The sequence below is a fragment of the Carassius auratus genome, unplaced genomic scaffold (genome assembly GCF_003368295.1).
Source record: "Carassius auratus strain Wakin unplaced genomic scaffold, ASM336829v1 scaf_tig00216347, whole genome shotgun sequence".
In the NCBI taxonomy this organism is placed as follows: domain Eukaryota; kingdom Metazoa; phylum Chordata; class Actinopteri; order Cypriniformes; family Cyprinidae; genus Carassius; species Carassius auratus.
This window is the reverse complement of record NW_020528521.1, coordinates 98,898-117,821: the sequence shown is the minus strand read 5'-3', so window position 1 is coordinate 117,821 and position 18,924 is coordinate 98,898. Positions and strand designations below refer to the sequence as shown.

Genomic DNA, 18,924 nt, shown 5'->3' with positions numbered 1-18,924 from the left:
TGATCATCAAGCTTTATTTCAAAGGGTTTGTGTAAGAATGAAATGTAAAGTTGATAAAAATGTTGAACACAAAGGAGGAAAGAGAAGAAAAGCAGACTGTCACAGCTTTCTACAGCAACAGCTGCTTTATTAATGAGATCAGTAATAGTGAATCATTAGAGTTTGAAATAGATTTGTTCAGACTGTAGGAAAACGCTGGTAAAATCAGAGCAGATTCAGCTTCAGCTCACAGTCGTCCAGCATCACATGATCAATGTCTCTGTCTCTTGTGTGTTTTTACTTTGACAAGCAACACGTCACATTACTTTACACTTACTTTCTGTAAGAGATAATGTACCTCCAGCCGCTTGTTATCACAGAATAAACCCGACAGGGTGATCAGGACTTGTGTCCTCCTGAAGAGACTTATTCTGTGATAACATCCGGCTGCATCTGCATTATCACACTTATTATATGCTTTCTTGACACACAAGTGAAGAATTAGACACAATTTAGATTCAGCTAAACACTTCTGGTCAGTTAGCAACAACTTGAACAACAAGACACACTTTGAACAATGTCTCCTCAAGTCTACTATTAACAGGAATCTCCTGCGGTTTGGTTTGAGGGTAAATCCAGTCAGTAACTGAGGCACAAGCTAATAGCAGTTGTGTTTGAATGAAACGAGTGAGAGTGCGGTGCTGTGATACGAGAGAAGTCAAAGAAACGCCCGACTCAAATACAGTATGACTGTGTGTTATTCTGCTGCTAATGACACACACCTAATGAATAACACACCTCCGAATGTCACGACTGACCAATCAGAATCCAGTATTCCAGCGAGCTGTGCAATCATTTCACTTATTTACTGAGACCAACACAAACATGTTTAAACTAGAGACAAACAGCTTTAACTAGTGACACATTTAACTGAAAGATTTGTGTTTTAAGACTAAATCACATTTGTGTTTGTTCCTTGTCATTTATTATATTTTCTGTACACTCGTTAGTGTGTTTCTCTTTATATTGACTCAATACAGACACAAACAGAATGGAATTCATGTTATAAATGTATTTAAAACACAAATATTGTTTTAGAAATATCTATGCAAAACTAGTGACACATTGAAGTCAGTAATGAATCTGATTACAGGATTTTAATTTAACTTTTTACTGTTTAAAAAAAAGTAATTATTTTGTACTTTATTCCATTGAACAGATTATTTTCTCTTCTGTTCCACCTTACAGTGTAGATACAGATCCATCACCAGAAGTCCCTAATAGAGTTCAGCAGCAAACAATTCCTGAAAGAGTTCATTCACCAGAAGCTGCTAAATGCTGTATCTCATAAAGTGAAGTGGTCTTGAGAGGAGCAGTAAACATCAGCTGAAGATCCACAGAAGAGCTTCACTACTGTGTCTATGAGGAGAAATAAATGTGTGATAAATGTGTAAATGTGGTCCATACAGGTGAAGAGACTCAGACTTTACAATCAAATAATGCAGCATGTGTGTTAGAAACATGATATTGAATGATTAATGTTGTTTTAGTATTCAAGCAGATGATCATTGTGTTTAATGTAAAGCTGGAACAGAGGAGGAAGAAGCTCAGATGAGTCTGTCTGGCTCTTCAGTTTAATAATATTTCTATTAAACTCATTCATAATGATTCAAATGTTTAAATGTGATTGTCAAGTGCAGCACTTAAATTTGTCACAAGATATAAAGTAAATCTACAATGTTTGAAACTTATCTCATGTTTTCTACACATTGTTATTCTATTTGACTTTATATTTAGTTGTGTGTCTGTTGTTAATGTACAGATATCCAGTATATAGTCTTTGTTCTGTGGATGGAGTCTCTCCTTCATCAAATCAACTAAACATTTTCACAAGTTAACAGCATTTGTGTCTTTCACTCTCCTCTAAATACTCAAACACATTTAGTCTTTTTAACAGTTTTATATTTTCATGTAAATAAAATGCCACATACAGTTAAAAACAAGTGAAAAGTTTACTTGTCTGTTTTAAGTATTATTAAACTGTTTTAAATATAGGCTAACTTGTAGACATGAAACATAAAGCATAAATGGCTAATTTTTTTTAGTTTATTTGTATTTTTCTCAGTTCATATATTTCTAAAGGTGCTGTACTTTCTTAATTGCGCCGCATGAGTAGTTGTTGGTCAGAGATGTTTTGGAGAAGAAGATCTGCAGGATTCTGGAGGTTCATCATGTGGAAAGTTGATAGTTAGGTAAAGTGCTTCTGTCGTTCTCTAACATTCAGATCTGTAAAGTAAGGTGGAAAGGACACAGCTCTGATACAGAGTCATTCTAGTGTTGGACCTCCACATATTGTTCAGTGTTATAAAGCTTCACTGACAAGTTCACTTAACTCAAAAAAATTGTTGAAACAGATTATATCGACAATTTTAAGTCAAATTAACTTAATATTTTTTAGTTCAATAAAATATATATTTTTAAGTGTCTGTTACCATACACTGTAAACCCTAATAAGTTCACAGAACTCTTAAGTTTAAAAATTACATTACATTAAAAATTACATTTCCAGTTGCCTTAAATTATCTCCGTTATCTTATAAATATTGATATTTCTCAACTTATAATTACAGAGTACTTCACTCAAAATTTTCTCTATTTTTCAACTCATATAATGTGGGAAATACCCTCAAATACAGTCTATTGTTGTCCATCCTAAACCTAACCACAGGCTCTACTCTTCACCACAATGGTAACACTACAAAAACAACATAATAGAAACCTTTGTAAGTTCTGACATGACATACAACATTTAAGTACTAACTTAAGTCCCTCTATGTTAATCTTGTGTAAAAACACACAAAATAACACTTAATTTCTACATTTATTTTCCTTGTTTTCTGATGCAAAGCATGCTGGGAACTTGAAAACGCAATAATTTTAAGTTCACCTTACTACAACAATTTTGAGTTTACAGAACTTATTTAAATTAAGTCCAATGAACTTTCATTATTATTTGAGTGCAATTAACTAATTTCATTTGATTAATTTCACTGTTCGGTTTTACAGTGCATAACATTATAATGAGGACACTATTATAATAAAACGCTGTGAATGTTTAGAGTTTAGTTGTCGTGTTTCTGCTCGTTGTTGTGTTGAAGAACGCTTCCACAAACGGAGTTCATTCAGAGACACACAGACACCTTCACTTCTGCGTTCAGGGGATTCTGTGCAGATAGATATAAGTCCAGTGTTCGAATTGAGGGGGGGCTGGGGGGTCCAGGACCCCCCATAAGCATCAAGGGACCCTGGTTTTTCATTAAAACTAAAATAGAAACAATATTTGACATAGCCCTATCTATATATTTTTGTTTTATCAAAGTATTGCGCTGCCGCTCCCATAAAAAGCTCCTTCAAATTAGATGTGCGTCTGAAAATACGCTCAAGTGCACCACACGCTGTTTTCTGAAGGAATGTACAGACTGCGGGAGCGACGTCGCTGTGTGATTGGCTGACAGAGTGATCCTTCCTCATTATTTTACCTCACGATGACGGTAAGATAATATTTCTTTGTATTATGATTGTTTAGTACACCTAATTTACTGCTACTGAATAAGTGTCTGTCCTAGAATTGGACAGTCACTTTTATTATAATCTTGGTCTGTCAGTAGTTGTTGTTTTTTTATCTTGTGATGCTAGCTCACTATTGGATTGTTAGTTGTAATTAGCCATCTAACGTAATTCTGAGAAAAATGCTAGCGTTGCATCCATTCTAAATTAAACGAATAATTTTAAATCTATAGCCATAACTGCTCATAAACAGTGTTAATTTAATTAAGGACATTATTACTGATGAAAATGTTAATCAGGTGAAGGCTTTTTTTTGTATCAAAGATGACAAAGCAGCCCAGATAGCAAATGACATGTGGCCCAGTTCTGGCCCACATCTCCCATATTCTTCTGGCCCACATACCGCGCGGAATGACGGCGATGACTCAACCTGAGTCTGGCTGACATATGTCAGCCACAACTGAACCAGATCTGGGCCACATCTTAGAAATGGTGTGGGTGACATCTGGGCCAGATCTGGCCCAGTTTTGTCTGACAGAAGTCAGCCACAACTTTACCAGATCCATGCCGCATCTCACAAATGCTATGGGCGACACCTGGCCCAGATGTCAACCACGCCATTTCTGAGATGTGGCCCAGATCCGTCCCAGTTGTGGCTGACTTCTGGGTTAGATATGGCCCATATTAACCCTTTCTAGACACAAAAGAATATGTAATTCATCCAGAATAAAGAAAACACTCATGTAGTCTAAACTGCTTTATTAAAATATAAAAATTAGACAAATAAATATACATACATGAATACAACTGCATGTATAGATATAAAACAAATACATTTACATTATTACAAAATAAAAAATACATATAAATATTTATAAATATAGTTAAATACACATTAACATTACATTTACATTTAGCAGACACTTTTATCCAAAGCAACTTACAAATGAGGACAATGGAAGCAATCAAAATCAACAAAAGAGCAATGATATACAGGTGCTGGTCATATAATTAGAATATCATCAAAAAGTTGATTTATTTCACTAATTCCATTCAAAAAGTGAAACTTGTATATTATATTTATTCATTACACACAGACTGATATATTTCAAATGTTTATTTCTTTTAATTTTGACGTTTATAACTGACAGCTAAGGAAAATCCAAAATTCAGACGCAGCAGAGAGGAGTGAGTATGAGAAACATTCAGATACACAGGCTGATTCAGTCTTCTGAATTGGGAGTAGCGAACATGCATTATAAACTTCTTTCAAATTAGAATCTGTTGGGGAGATAAAATGTGCAAGATAACGTATATGTACTAATAAAATCTTTTACTCTCCAGTACTGAAAGCAGAACTGACCCAGACAGCAAGCAGTTTCGGCCCAGGTCTGGCCCACATCTGGCCCACATGGATTTCATGCGGGCCAGATGTGGGCCGGATCTGGGCCAACACTATGTTGCTGTCTGGGGATAAGGGAGCCCTTGATACTAGCCGCATTTCCACTGTCGGGACAGTGCGAGCCAGGGCTTAAAGCGGGTCGGGCGGGGCTCATAGCCTCGGGCCAGTAGCACCGAGGCCAGAATAGCGCAGTGTTTCCATAGTGGAGCTTGAAGCACCGCTGCACGTCACTAAAACACGCCCTTTACACGCCTCTCAGGACAACGTCATGCAAAATTAATCACACATAAACACACTTATTTCTATTTTATTTATTTTTAACGCTTATGAAAATAGCCTGCTTATTCAGTCGAGTCTGTTTCTGTTTATTAGCCACAGTATAGCTGTCATATTTATAATGAATGATAATATCTCTATTTTTATAAAAGCTCCCGAACAAAAAAACATTATTAGGCTATATTCTTTTATGATAGGCAACGTGAGATAAACTCTCGAGACGAGGCTTGTGACAGATAATATAAGTTACTTAATAAATACACGATTGTGATAGAGAATAAGAATCTGACGTCTGATTTCTTCAAGCGGTCTTATTTTACCATGTTTACTATGGTAATATGTTTAGCGTGCATATCTTTTTCATCGCTTATACATATTTCTGCCTTGTATGGTGATTATCCACATTGGATCAAGTTATTTCAAACACTCGCTGCTGACTGAAAGAGAGTTTTGAGCTCGACTTATTTAAAGTGTTTAATGCTGGTGTTAAAGCTGTTATCTTTCTGAAATGATCCGCAGCGCAGACTCTCTATTTTTATAAAAGCTCCCGAACAAAAATCATTATTATATTTTGATGATATGCAACGTGGAGCTAAACTCTTGAAACGAGACGACAGATAAAATGTTACTTTATAAATACACAATTGTGATAGAGAATAAGAAGCTGACGTCTGGATTTATCCAATCGGTCATATTTACCATGTTTACTATGGTAACATTAATGTTTAGCGTGCATAGTCTTTTACATCGCTTATAAATATTTATTCCTTGTTTAGTGATTATAATCCACATCGGATCAAGTTATTTCAAACACTTGCTGCTAACTAAGAGTGAGTTTTGAGCTCAACTGATTTTAAAACGTCTTTAATGCTGGTGTTAAAGCTGTTATCTCTCTGAAATGATCCGCGCTGACGCTCTCCAGACACGGAGAAACTCTGCCTTTGTTCATAACTCCTCCTCTAGCCCCAGCTGGCCCGCTTTGGCCCAAGGTTTTCGTCGGGCCAAAAAACCCTGGCCGTTGGCCCCGAGGAAGCCCCGGCGAGGCACGATCAAGCCACGGAAGTGACAGTGGAAACGCGACCGGCCCTGACAGGCACTAGCACGCCTGGTCTTAGCTCGATAGTGGAAACACGGCTACTGTGACACAGCTCTTTCAAATTAACATTACCTTTTTTGCAGTGGCGGTAGTTTGTATGTCCATCTATAGTTGCCATCATCTAAGGTCTTTTGAGTACTGGTATCATCTGAAGTCCTCACAAGTCCTGCAAGTCCTGTGCTGTGCAGTTTCTAATAACCCTGGGATGGACATTTGCAGAAACAGGAAGGCAAAGGGAGAAAGATTAGCATAGCTGCTGTTCATATCATTTCAGGCAATGTGCACTTTTAACTATTTCATCAATGGAGTACATTGAGTACTATTTTTAATCTAGTAGGTTTAAACTGAAATAAATTTTCTAGATCCCTTAATAAACATATTATTTGTAGTCTGTTTTTGGGGAACAGACACAGTCTCTATAGAATGGACTGCATATGCCAGAGTAACATTTAATACATTTTAATAAAGTTTAACTGGGAGGAACATCATAACTGTAATTTACACAACCATTCAAGAGTTTGGGGTCTGTAAGATATTTTATGCCTTTATAAAAAATCTCTTATGCTCACCACGGCTCCATTTATTGAATCAAATTACAGTAAAATAGTAACACTGTGACTATTACAATACAAAACAACTCTTTTCTATGTGAATATTATGATAAAATGTCATTTATTCCTTTGATCAAAGCTGTATTTTCAGCATCATTACTCCAGTCTTCAGTGACAAATCTTCAGAAATCATTCTAATATGATGATTTACTGCTCAAGAAACATTTCTGATTATGATCAATGTTAAAATACAGATGTGCTGAAATTGTTTTTTTGTTGGATTCGTTGTTACATAGAATCCAAACATTTTAATGTTAGTGTTACATGCATCAAATTGTTCAAAATCATCTGTTTCAAATAGTGTTCCTGTAGCTCAACTGATAGATCACTGTGTAAGCAAGCAAGCGCAAGGTTGGGGGTTCGATTCCCCGGGAACACATGATATGTAAAAATTGATAGCCTGAATGCACTGTAAGTCGCTTTGGATAAAAGCGTCTGCATAAATAAATGCAGGTCTTTTGAACTTTGTATTCATCTGTGAATCCTGAAAAATAAAATGCATCAGTTTCCACAAAAAAAATGAAGCAGCACAACTGTTTCAACGCTGATAATAAGTTTCTTGAGCAGCAAATCAGCATTTCTGAGGGATCCATGTGACACTGAAGACTGGAGGAATGATGCTGAAAATACAGCCGCACATCACAGGAATAAATTAGTTTATAATGTATTCACATAGAAAACAGCTATTTTAAATTGTAATAATATTTCACAATATTACTCTTTTTACATATTTTAATCAAATAATTACTACAGAGGTGAGCAGAAGATAATTATTACAAATTGTATCAACTTCAAGCTTTTGAACACTAGTGTACTGTATATTTGAGGTTTGACTTACTGTACTAGTCTTGTGGTCAATAGCATCTTGGAGATGTTGTCTTACAGTAGGTTCACTGCGACTCTGCTGGATGCAGCAGGCCATCAGCACTGAATAATCTAGGAACAAAACAAGCAATTTGACACAGAGCCAACAATATTTAGTCTGCAGTTCCAGGTTTATTAGATGGAAACAAGCTAGAGCAGGTGAAATGCAAAAAAAATAATAAAAATAAATAACAGATTCATTGCGATATATGTTGTGAAAAAAATGCATATTAGGTTACTTAACCTTTTCAGCGCTTCCTACATCTCTGTCAGCAGCTCCCTTCAGACATATTGAAATCTTGGACACTCCCTTCTGTTGTAGAAGGATTATTTTGTTATTCTTGAAATCGCAGAACAGTTTTATGTTTACCATAAAAGATCAAAACAACTTTAGTTTTCTGCCAATTTTCGCGCTCCTTGATAACGTGACGTCATCGATAAACAGTAAAGTGTAAATGTTAAGGTTAAATAAATTAAGCAATTTCCAATCATCCATTGAAAGATTACCAACATAACAGTCAAAAGCTATCATCTACAGATGAAGATTTGATTAAAAGCCCAAACTTTAATAAATAAGAGAACAATAGAGTTATCATACCTGACGATACGTCGTCTGAAAACGGTAGAAATGCTAACGGACTTTTTCGAAGACATTAAACCATTCCTATAAAGTAAATTAACAACAGAAGCGAGTCAAATACAAGTAAGAGAAGTGTCAACAACAGTTATAAGTAATATTTGTGTGATTTTATGGACTTGACTCACCTGAAAACAGTGAAATCAGCGAGAAACGGGGTGTTTCCTCGTGACATTTGCAGTGTTGCGCTACGTTTCCATGGCAACTCCATCCGGTCCGCGCGCGGCGCACGCCCATGAAAGCACGTCACGAATTAAAAGTAACACGCTTAGGTTACATAAATAAACATATGAATAAACATATGCCCCTTATTTTTTTTCTGTAAGAGGGGCCGCGGCCATTTGTAAATTTAATGTGTCTGGCTTTCGGTGTCATTCCAGCTATATTAGCTGTACAAACAGCTTGTTTTGCTGTTTACTGTTGCAAACTGCTGTATTACCATGTTATTTTTAATGTATTGTCTTAATTATGAACGTACTGGTTTGTAGTGCAAACAGTTTTACCGTTTACTGCACTTTGTTCTTCTTGTTATTTCCCTATAACCATGACCATAAGTCTCACACATTCACATACAATTGTTTGGTGGATAGAATTAGATCACTACATAATTCAAAATGTCATTCAAATATGATGTTTCTAATTTAAAATTCATTTTGTAGTTCTATAGCCCAGTGCAAAATGCCAGGCCTGCACATAATAGTGGGACAAAGTGGCACTTTTATAGTTTAAGATTTTGTATTGTTGCTTTTACGAACTCACATATATATATATATATATATATATATATATATATATATATATATATACACACACATATATATATATATATATATATATATATATATATATATATGTGTGTGTGTGTGTGTGTGTGTGTGTGTGTAAAAGGTGCATCTTGAAGAAATATGAATATCATGAAAAAAGTTCATTTTTTTGTAACTTTTTTTATTAAAAAGTGAAATTTTCATATATTCTAAAGATTCATATTTTTTTATTTTTGATGATTAGAGCTCAATTTAATGAATGTAATTATTACATTTAAAAGTAAAAAAAGGAGTTAAACAAATATTATTTAATTATTTAAAATGATTTTTAATGAAACTTTGTCCTGTGGTGTGACAGTACAGGTGTCACAATGGAGGACTTTTTTTTTTTATCACACCAAAGGACGTTTCAGCCTTTTCTGTCAATTAATGACCTTGCTATTCCAAGCTAACCTGTCATTAGTGGCAAGCAAGACACATTTGCTAAATTTTCTAGGATTATGTATCTTAACATGCACTTTTTAATTTAAAAAATATATAATTTAGGGGTGTCATATAAATGCACAACAAAGCGTAAAACATTTGTAGTGGTTCCGAAAAAGTTCAAAGGACATGGTGTCACACCAGAGGACATGGTACAAAAACGTAAAAAAAATCGAATAACATTGCAGCTTCATAAAAGGTCCGTGTAGGTCAAATAAATGTGTGTATGTATTTATATTACGTGTCCTGAAATATTATGGGCGTCCAGTACTCAAAATAGTTTTAGAACAACTGACTGGTAAAGTAAGGTGATCTGCCAGGACGTGTCTTCAGGAAATGGCACATCTGATCACCTGGTATAGGCCATATCTGGCCCACATACAACAAGCCAGAACTCAAATTAAAGCCGGTTTGTCACACACGGGCCAGATCTGGCCCACACACAACAAGCCACAACTCAAATTAAAGCCGGTTTGTCACACACGGGCCAGATCTGGCCCACACACAGCAAGCCACGACTCAAATTAAAGCCGGTTTGTTGCACACGGGCCAGATCTGGCCCACACACAGCAAACCACGACTCAAATTAAAGCCGGTTTGTCGCACACGGGCCAGATCTGGCCCACACACAGCAAGCCACGACTAAAATTAAAGCCGGTTTGTCGCACAGGGGCCAGATCTGGCCCATAAACAGCATGCCACAACTCAAACTAAAACCGGCTTGATGTGTGTGGGCCAGAGATGGCCCATATAACCTCTGCCGCTGCCAGAACTGAGCCAGATGTGCCATAGTTGGCCCAGATGAGGCCCGGATATGTTTGCTATCTGGGAGGGTTGCTAATTCTCACAAATTGTGCGTGAGACACACATGCATTGATTATTACACCGAAGACAAACATGCAGATCAACCGTTTTTGTTATGAATTGTATCCTATTTTCCGTTATTATGTATAGCCTAATAAAATTAGTGTAGTATTTAAGGTTAAATGGAGAAAAGGGTTTTAAATTCAATGCAAAGAGGCAAATTAAAGTCATTTTGTGGCATTTGTTTACCCACTCTAATAAATATACATCTATGTACCATATTTTTCGGACTATGAGTCCAAAATTACGTCATGATGAGGAAAAAAACATATTCTGTAAATCGCACTGGACTATAAATCGCATTTATTTAGAACCAAGAACCAAGAGAAAACATTACCGTCTACAGCCGTGAGAGGGCGCTCTATGTCTTCAGTGTAGACTACAGGAGAACTGAGCAGCTGGAGATGGTAATGTTTTCTCTTAGTTCATTTTTTCTTGGTTCATGTCAAATTAATTTTGATAAATAAGTCGCACCTGACTATAAGCGGCAGGAACAGCCAAACTATGAAAAAACGTATAGTCCGGAAAATCTAGTTGCTCAAAAGAGTCTAGTTGCTCAAAAGAGTATTGCAGGTCATAACTGCTTACTTATTTTTAGGTTTTGCATTTGAATAAATATTTAGTTTCAAATTATACATTTTAAAAAGATACTAGTATAAGCACACAAGTGAATATTAATGCAATAAAAATACTGAATTTAACCCAAGAAAAGTACAGTAGGCCTATTCATGTGAATTGATAATGAATCAAGAGATCGAAATTGATTAATGGTCATCAGCATCGTAATCGTATCAAATTCTTTCTATTTTTTCCCTCTTGTAGAAACACTATTGTGACAAAACATATCTTTAATGTAGTCTCTCATTCACCACTATAGAAGTTCACCCAACTATGACAACTTCCGCTTGAAAATATGAAAGGGTTATGTAACTACATTCAAGATAAATTAGTTAAATGAAATAAAATGCCTACATGTGCACTGTTCAAAGTTTATCACCATTAATAATAACCTTAATAAGTAGCATGATTATCATATAGTGCTTTCTTAAATATATTCGCAGTAACGACAACAAATATAATATTACAACTTACATCTGACATTATTTTCAGATATGGACAAGGGAAAGAAGAGAAGAGCCATCACTGACTTTTTTGAAGGGTAAGCCTGTTTATTATTATTATTATTATTATTATTATTATTATTATTATTATTATTATTTTAATTTCAAGATTCTTCTGGATTTTTATTTTAACTTCTGCTCTTTAAAAGTGACTTGGTGTGTCCCAGGCTTAAGACACTTAATCAGAAAAAAATATGTAAGGAAAACACTTTGAAACATCAGATTGGTATGTAATATTTATTAGTTAGCCTTCTCAAAAATGTATGGATTGGTTGAGTTACAAGAAATGAATGGAGTAAAAACCGTCTCTTGTCACAAATCTGATCACTTATGCATTAATATAATAACACACATTGCCAATAAAATGAGGGAAAAAATGGTCTCAACAATTAAAAGTGCTGGTTCTTGGATCTGTCTTACAGTAGATGAAAGCACTGCAATTGGGAGAAGCTACCTCATCCTATACCTCAGAGGAGATGTGACAGGAGAAGGTGAGACAGAAAACATTTTTGGGGATTTGATTGAGCTGGAGGAAGGAACAACTGCTGATGCCATATACAAAGCTCTCAAAAAGAGTCTCCTGGAAGCTGACCTGGATGATGCAGACCTCAAGTCTCATCTGATTTGCATAACAACAGATGGGGCATCTGTGATGACTGGAAGACAGAGTGGTCTTATCACAAGGCTAGAAAAAGACTATCCTTTAGTTAGTTTAGTTTAGTTTTATTGTCATTGCATATCTCTACACAACAAAATTAAGATGACATCGATCACTCAGTTAGCAGCTAAAAGAATAAAAAGTGACACTATCAACAACAGTCAATAAATAAATATATATAAACATTTAAAAATACACAGTATAATTCAAGTCCAAATTTAATTAGTCTTCCATGCTTTCAGCCTTTCAGCAGCTCATTTATGGCCTTTGGAAAAAAACTTTTTCTCATGCGGTTTGTCCGCGCCCTCATGACCCTGAGCCGGCCTGAGGGTAGGGTGTCAAACAGGGCATAGCCAGGATGTGTAGGATCTGCCCTGATACTTGCTGCTCTTCTCTGCAGCCTACTGGAATATATATCCTCAAGGCTTGGAAGAGGTGCACCAATGATTCTCTGGGCAGTTTTAATTACCCGCTGCAGATCTTTTTTTCCCTCAATAGTGCAGCTAGAAAACCACACTGTACAACCGTATGCCAGCACACTCTCTATTGTGCACCTGTAAAAGTTTTTGAGGAGTGTCTGCGGGAGACCAGTACTTCTTAGGGTTCGCAGGAAAAAGAGTCTCTGCTGAGCTTTTTCCCTATCTCTTTGGTGTTCATTCCCCAGGTCAGATCCTCCGCCAGATGCAGCCCTAAATATCAGAAACTTTGGACCTGTTCCACCTCCTCTCCCTGTATCTCAAGACTGTCGTGTTTCTTGATTTTGTATTTCCTAAAATCAATTATGATTTCTTTTGTTTTCTTTGTGTTGAAGATTAGATAGTTTCTGCTACACCATGATACCAGTGATTGGACCTCCTCCCTGTAAGCGGTCTCTTCATTGTTGTTTACCAGCCCTACCACCGCTGTGTCATCTGCAAATTTGAAAATTAAATTTGAATCATGAATGGGAAAACAGTCATAGGTGAACAGCGAATAAAGGAGCGGACTAAGAACACAACCCTGGGGAGTACCAGTGTTGAGGATGGTGGTGGAGGAGGTAATATTTCCAAGTCTGACATGCTGGGGTCTGTCAGTAAGAAAGTTCTTGATCCACTTACAGAGGTGAGAGTCCAGGCCAAGCAACAGCAGTTTGTTGACTAGCTTGCTGGAGTTGATGGTATTAAAAGCTGAACTAAAGTCAACAAAAAGCATCCTGGCATATGTATTGGGGTTCTCCAGGTGAGTGAGGGCAGTGTGAAGTGCAACTGAGATCTGTTTGCTCTGTAGGCAAACTGATGTTTGTCCAGATTAACTGGAATGAAAGCCTTGATGCTGTTCAGTACCAATCTCTCAAAGCATTTGATTATGACTGGTGTTAATGCTATTGGTCTATAGTCGTTCAAGCATGCAACAGTTGTCTGTTTTGGAACAGGTATGATGGTAGCAGTCTTTAAACAGGTAGGAACTATAGCCTCCTTCAATGACCTGTTAAATATGTCAGTCCAAACAGCTGCAAGCTGTTGAGCACATACCTTTAGTACACGTCCTGGGACCCCATCTGGTCCAGGTGCTTTTCTGATGTTTATGTTCTGCAAGGCCCGCTTGACCTGGTGCTGATCTAGTACGATTGGTTGCTCGTCCACATGAGCACTGACAATGGTCTGTCCTACACTGGCTCCATCCTCAAAGCGTGCAAAGAAGAGATTCAGCTGGTCTGGAAGAGAAGGGTCAGCAGAAGAGGGTGGACCATAGTTTACTGTATTATTTGTTATTGTCCTGATTCCCTGCCACATGCTGTGATGATTATTTTCTTTAAAATGCTGTTCAATGCGCAGCTTGTAATTTTTCTTTGCAGAAGTGATCCCTCTTCTGAGGTCAACTCTGGATTTCCTGTAGGCCTCCTGGTCCCCAGATCGCAAGGCAGCATCCCTAGCTTTCAGAAGAGTACATACATTTCTGTTAAACCAGGGCTTCTGGTTAGGGATCAGTTTGACCTGTTTAGTCTGGATGGTATTTTCAATACAGAACTTAATGTATGACAGTACTGTGGTGGTGTATTGCTCAATGTCTGTATGATCAAAAAGCTCCCACATAGTATCTTCAAAACAGTCCTGTAGTGCAGATTCTGTTTCCTCAGTCCAGATCTGCACAGTCTTGATTTGGCATTTAGTTCTGTTGGCAACAGGTCTGTATGTTGGTCTCAGGAAAAAAGCCACATGATCAGATTGACCGAGGTGGGGGTCTGGCAGTGCTCTATAGGCCCCCTTTATATTCGTAAACACCTGATCCAGTGTTTTTCCCTTCCTCGTTCCAACCTTAATATTTTTATGAAACTTAGGTAGGACTGACTTTAAATTTGAATAATTAAAGTCTCCCGCCACAATGAAGAAACTGTCAGGTAGCCTGTTTTGTTGTGCACTGATAGCCTCGTACAGTTTTTTCATGGCTAACTTAGCGGTAGCCCGTGGGTGGACATACACAGCAGCCACAAACACAACCGTGAACTCCTGCGGTAAATAAAACGGTCTGCATTTTAACAGCAGGAATTCCATATCTTCACAACAATGCCTTTCCATAACAATAACATCCTTACACCAGTTTTTATTTATAAACACGCATACTCCTCCCCCTCTCGTCTTACCAGACTGTAATGTGCGGTCTGATCTATAAACACCTCGACCCGCTAGCTCCACAGCTGTATCCGGGATGTTTTCATGTAGCCATGTTTCTGATATTATCGTGACACAACTGTCCCAGCTGTGATCCATAGTCCGGTGTCTCATCTCGTCCATCTTATTGACGAGAGAGCGGGCATTAGCAAGAAAATGCTGGGCACGGCAGGTTTATGTGGAGCTAGGCGAAGCCTGTCCCGGCTCCCAGCCCTCTTCCACCGCTTCTGCTTCCGCGTCCTCCTCGATCGGTGTCTCTTTCCGGAGACTCGGATTAGTTCCCTACGCTTCGTTGGCCGAATAATCTCCACCGGGAATGTACCAAAGTTACCAGGTACATATACTGAACTGCTGTTTCTTATCATCAAAAGTGTAGATCGAGTGTATTTTACCATAAAGCTGCTAAGCAAAGGAGAGTGCCAAGCCGCTGCGTGTGCCCGCGCCGCCATTACTCTTTGCTGGAGAGTATCCACTGTCTGCTCACAGGCTTGAGTTATCAGTAAGTGATGCACTAAAGTCAGTCACAGGTTGCAATCACTTTGAGATATTTATTTCAAAGCTGTATACACTGTACCATCAATCCCCAAAGAATGCCAGACAACTTTCAGAGGCAGCTTCTCAAGTTAACATCTGCTTACTTAAGATTGGTCAAATTTTTACCATCCGCTGGGTAGCAAGTAGTTTTCTGACTTTACAAGCTGTTTGGAGAGACTTCCCTGCTCTGGTTGCAGATGTGAAGATGGATCTCGCTCTGATATAGAAAGAAAAAAATTCAGTGGCCTTCTGAATCGCCTCACATGCACTGGCTTTGTTAATGACCTGGCAACCATTAAAGATGTGCTACGTGAACTTCACAGTCTGTCCCTAAAACTTCAGGTAGGTACAGTGTTTTTCTTCAGATTAAGTGTGAACAAGACCGTTAAATTGAGGAATATGTCAAATCTATCTATCTATCTATCTATCTATCTATCTATCAATATACTTCAAAGTTTTTCAAGCCAACTTCAAAGTTTATCTGGTTTAGATTTGTCTTTTTTTTATTTTTCAGAACAGAAGCACTTCTCTTATGGAGGCCACATGAGAAATAAAGATGACAATTGAGGTGTTGAAGGCTTTCAAGATCACCCCAGGGAAGTCAATGGAGAAAGCAGCGGAAGCTGTTAAAGTAGGAGAATTCAAACAAGTGCCCTTACGTTCAAGCAAGGAAAATGTAAATAGATTCCTATTCCTCCAAGCCATCATCGACAGTCTCTCTTCACGAATGCCTGACACAAATCTTACAAAGATTATAACACCACTGGATCCCCTAAACTGGCCAAAATCCAGGGATCCACGACCTGGCAAAGATGCTTGAAGTACCAAGTAGGGAGGCAGTTGTGGACTTCAGAAATTGGAAGTTCAACAATGATCAGAATGGGAAGGTCCTCAAAAAGTTGTTGACTGCTAGCAAAACATACCTGGCAAGTTCTTCTGAATGTGAAAGAGGCTTCTCTGTCCTCAATGCCACTGCCACAGATGCAAGGAATCGCCTTCAAGTCAGGAGCCTCTCTGCAGTACTTTTCATTGACATTAATGAAAGTGAAAGTGAAAGTGACGTGACATTCAGTCTGGTGACCCATACTCAGAATTTGTGCTCTGCATTTAACCCATCCGAAGTGCACACACACAGAGCAGTGAACACACACACACACACACACACACACACACACTGTGAACACACACCCGGAGCAGTGGGCAGCCATTTATGCTGCGGCGCCCGGGGAGCAGTTGGGGGTTCGATGCCTTGCTCAAGGGCACCTCAGTCGTGGTATTGAAGGTGGAGAGAGAACTGTACATGCACTCCCCCCACCCACAATTCCTGCTGACCCGGGACTTGAACTCACAACCTTTCGATTGGGAGTCCGACTCTCTAACCATTAGGCCACGACTTCCCAACGTAATGTTCATCTAATGCTGTGTTCAGACTCTGTCAGCAGATTGTCATTTGACTGACAGCTTCTGATCAATGTGGAAGCAGCCAAATATCTCCAAATGAAAGAAAACTTGGGTTTATCTTTGCAATAATACCCTTCACAAGGTGTTCAGATGAAGAAAAAAAGAGGATAAAACTCCAGAAGAAGGACACAGATTCAGTTCACATTAAGAGGAGCATCCAGCAGGACACACAGAAGATAAAAAAAAAAAACAATTGGTAAATGTAACTTGTTTATATCTGTAGACACGCTGTGATAGGTGTGTGTGGGATTAATGGGAGGATTATATTTTAAGGTTACTGAAATATTTAAGAAAACATATTGTAAAGTCATCAAAGACATGAGAAGACATTTACAATTACCCATAGAAGGTAACTCAAACAATACAGCTACATTTGTTGCAAATATATTATTTATTTATTTTTGATCGCTCCCTCTTATAGATATGAAGATTAGTAAAATATACATTTATACAATGGCCATGTCTCTTTTCAAATAAGAATCGTTTTATAAATATCATTCCATTTAATACATTAAATTATTCAAATTTTATATGCACTTTCCTTCAACTGGGCATATATTCATTCATAGTTGGTGACATAAGTTTTTAATATCATTAGGATATAAAAATATTAATGATAATATGTATTTTTGAGATTGTAATATATTCCATTTTGGAGATTAATATTTCTATGCATTTTTTACTAAAATTGAAGTGTTTACCATTTTTACAGTCTTTAAATTGTGATCTAAAAGAGTTTGTTGTCTGATTTCCTCTAGTGGACAACATCAGTATTACAGCCTTCATCTCTGTTAGCTCCCTGAGCAGCTGAAATTCATCAAACTTGACTTATTTACTCATATGTGTTGTCCATGTGTATGAATTTCTGAGAAATTATGGATCCAAACACTGAAACTGATCTCCCTTTATAACTAAAAACTGCTCATTTTAAATTGTTTCAGCTGAAATTGAGATTTTGTGATCACTACATCATGTTTGTTTTCCTCCTTCACTCTCTAGGTCTGTGATACCATACTCTCACACACCATGGAGCAGTTCTCCTTCACAAACACCTTGTTAGTGTCACTGTGCTTCAAGCAGACAGGTTTGAACAGGACACAATGGTGTTTCCTGAAGATGCACTGAGCAGGACTTTGAAGGTCTAGCCAGAGCTCAGTGAGAGTAAGCTGAAGACAGAGCTTAGTCTCATCTACTGCAAGGAAGAGTTCAGAAGCTCTCATGCTGCTGTGGACCTTCTCCACTTGTTTATGGAGAACAATCTTGAACAAGATCCTCATCAGCACACCCATGACCACAGCAGAAGTGATCTGAGAGCTGCTTCTCAAGCTTGAAAAGAATGAAGACTTCTCTGAGAAACAGCAGGACCCAGGAGAGGCTGAATGCATTGTTCATGCTGTCGATGGAGAAGAGACTGGGACTGAGATGATGATTTCAACCAGAAAGAAAACCAGGGAGAAATCTGACAGCCAGAAAGAAAACCAGGGAGAAATCTGACAGCCAGGAAGAAAGGAAAAAAAGTGCTACTGGCCAGTAATTAGGCAACTTCACTGTGTGTGTGTCTGTCTCTGTGTGTGTGTGTGTGTGTGTGTTTAATGATGACCTTGATTACTGAACTCATACTGATAATACTACTATAAAACTGATACTGATGTTAAACTACTGCTGGTAATAAACCCACACTGAACTCAAATTCATGGCACATTTATTGCATTCTTTAACATTTGACTAGCATTTTCAATATTTTATCTAGCAGTAATGATACATAATCACCTGATAAATGGCTTTTTACAGTCCTAACAGTTTAGTTTTTCAGCTTGTTTGCGCACCCACAAATGTGTTTATAATCGTTTATAATATTCAGGAGAAAGTCTGTGAAATGAGGGACAGAAACTGAAAAGAAGAGGTTTTGTTCACTCTTAGAATAGGAAACACTGGACTGAATCAGACACTGTTCAAAACA

General features: G+C 37.7%; 1 long non-coding RNA gene across 1 annotated transcript; it reads left to right on the top strand.

The window, feature by feature from the left end:
* The first annotated feature begins 3,476 nt into the window (after positions 1 to 3,476).
* On the top strand, positions 3,477 to 17,157 carry LOC113097659 (uncharacterized). The gene is made up of 2 exons (XR_003288912.1): positions 3,477 to 3,529; positions 16,933 to 17,157. It is a non-coding gene; the product is annotated as an uncharacterized LOC113097659 (long non-coding RNA).
* Positions 17,158 to 18,924: the final 1,767 nt, after the last annotated feature.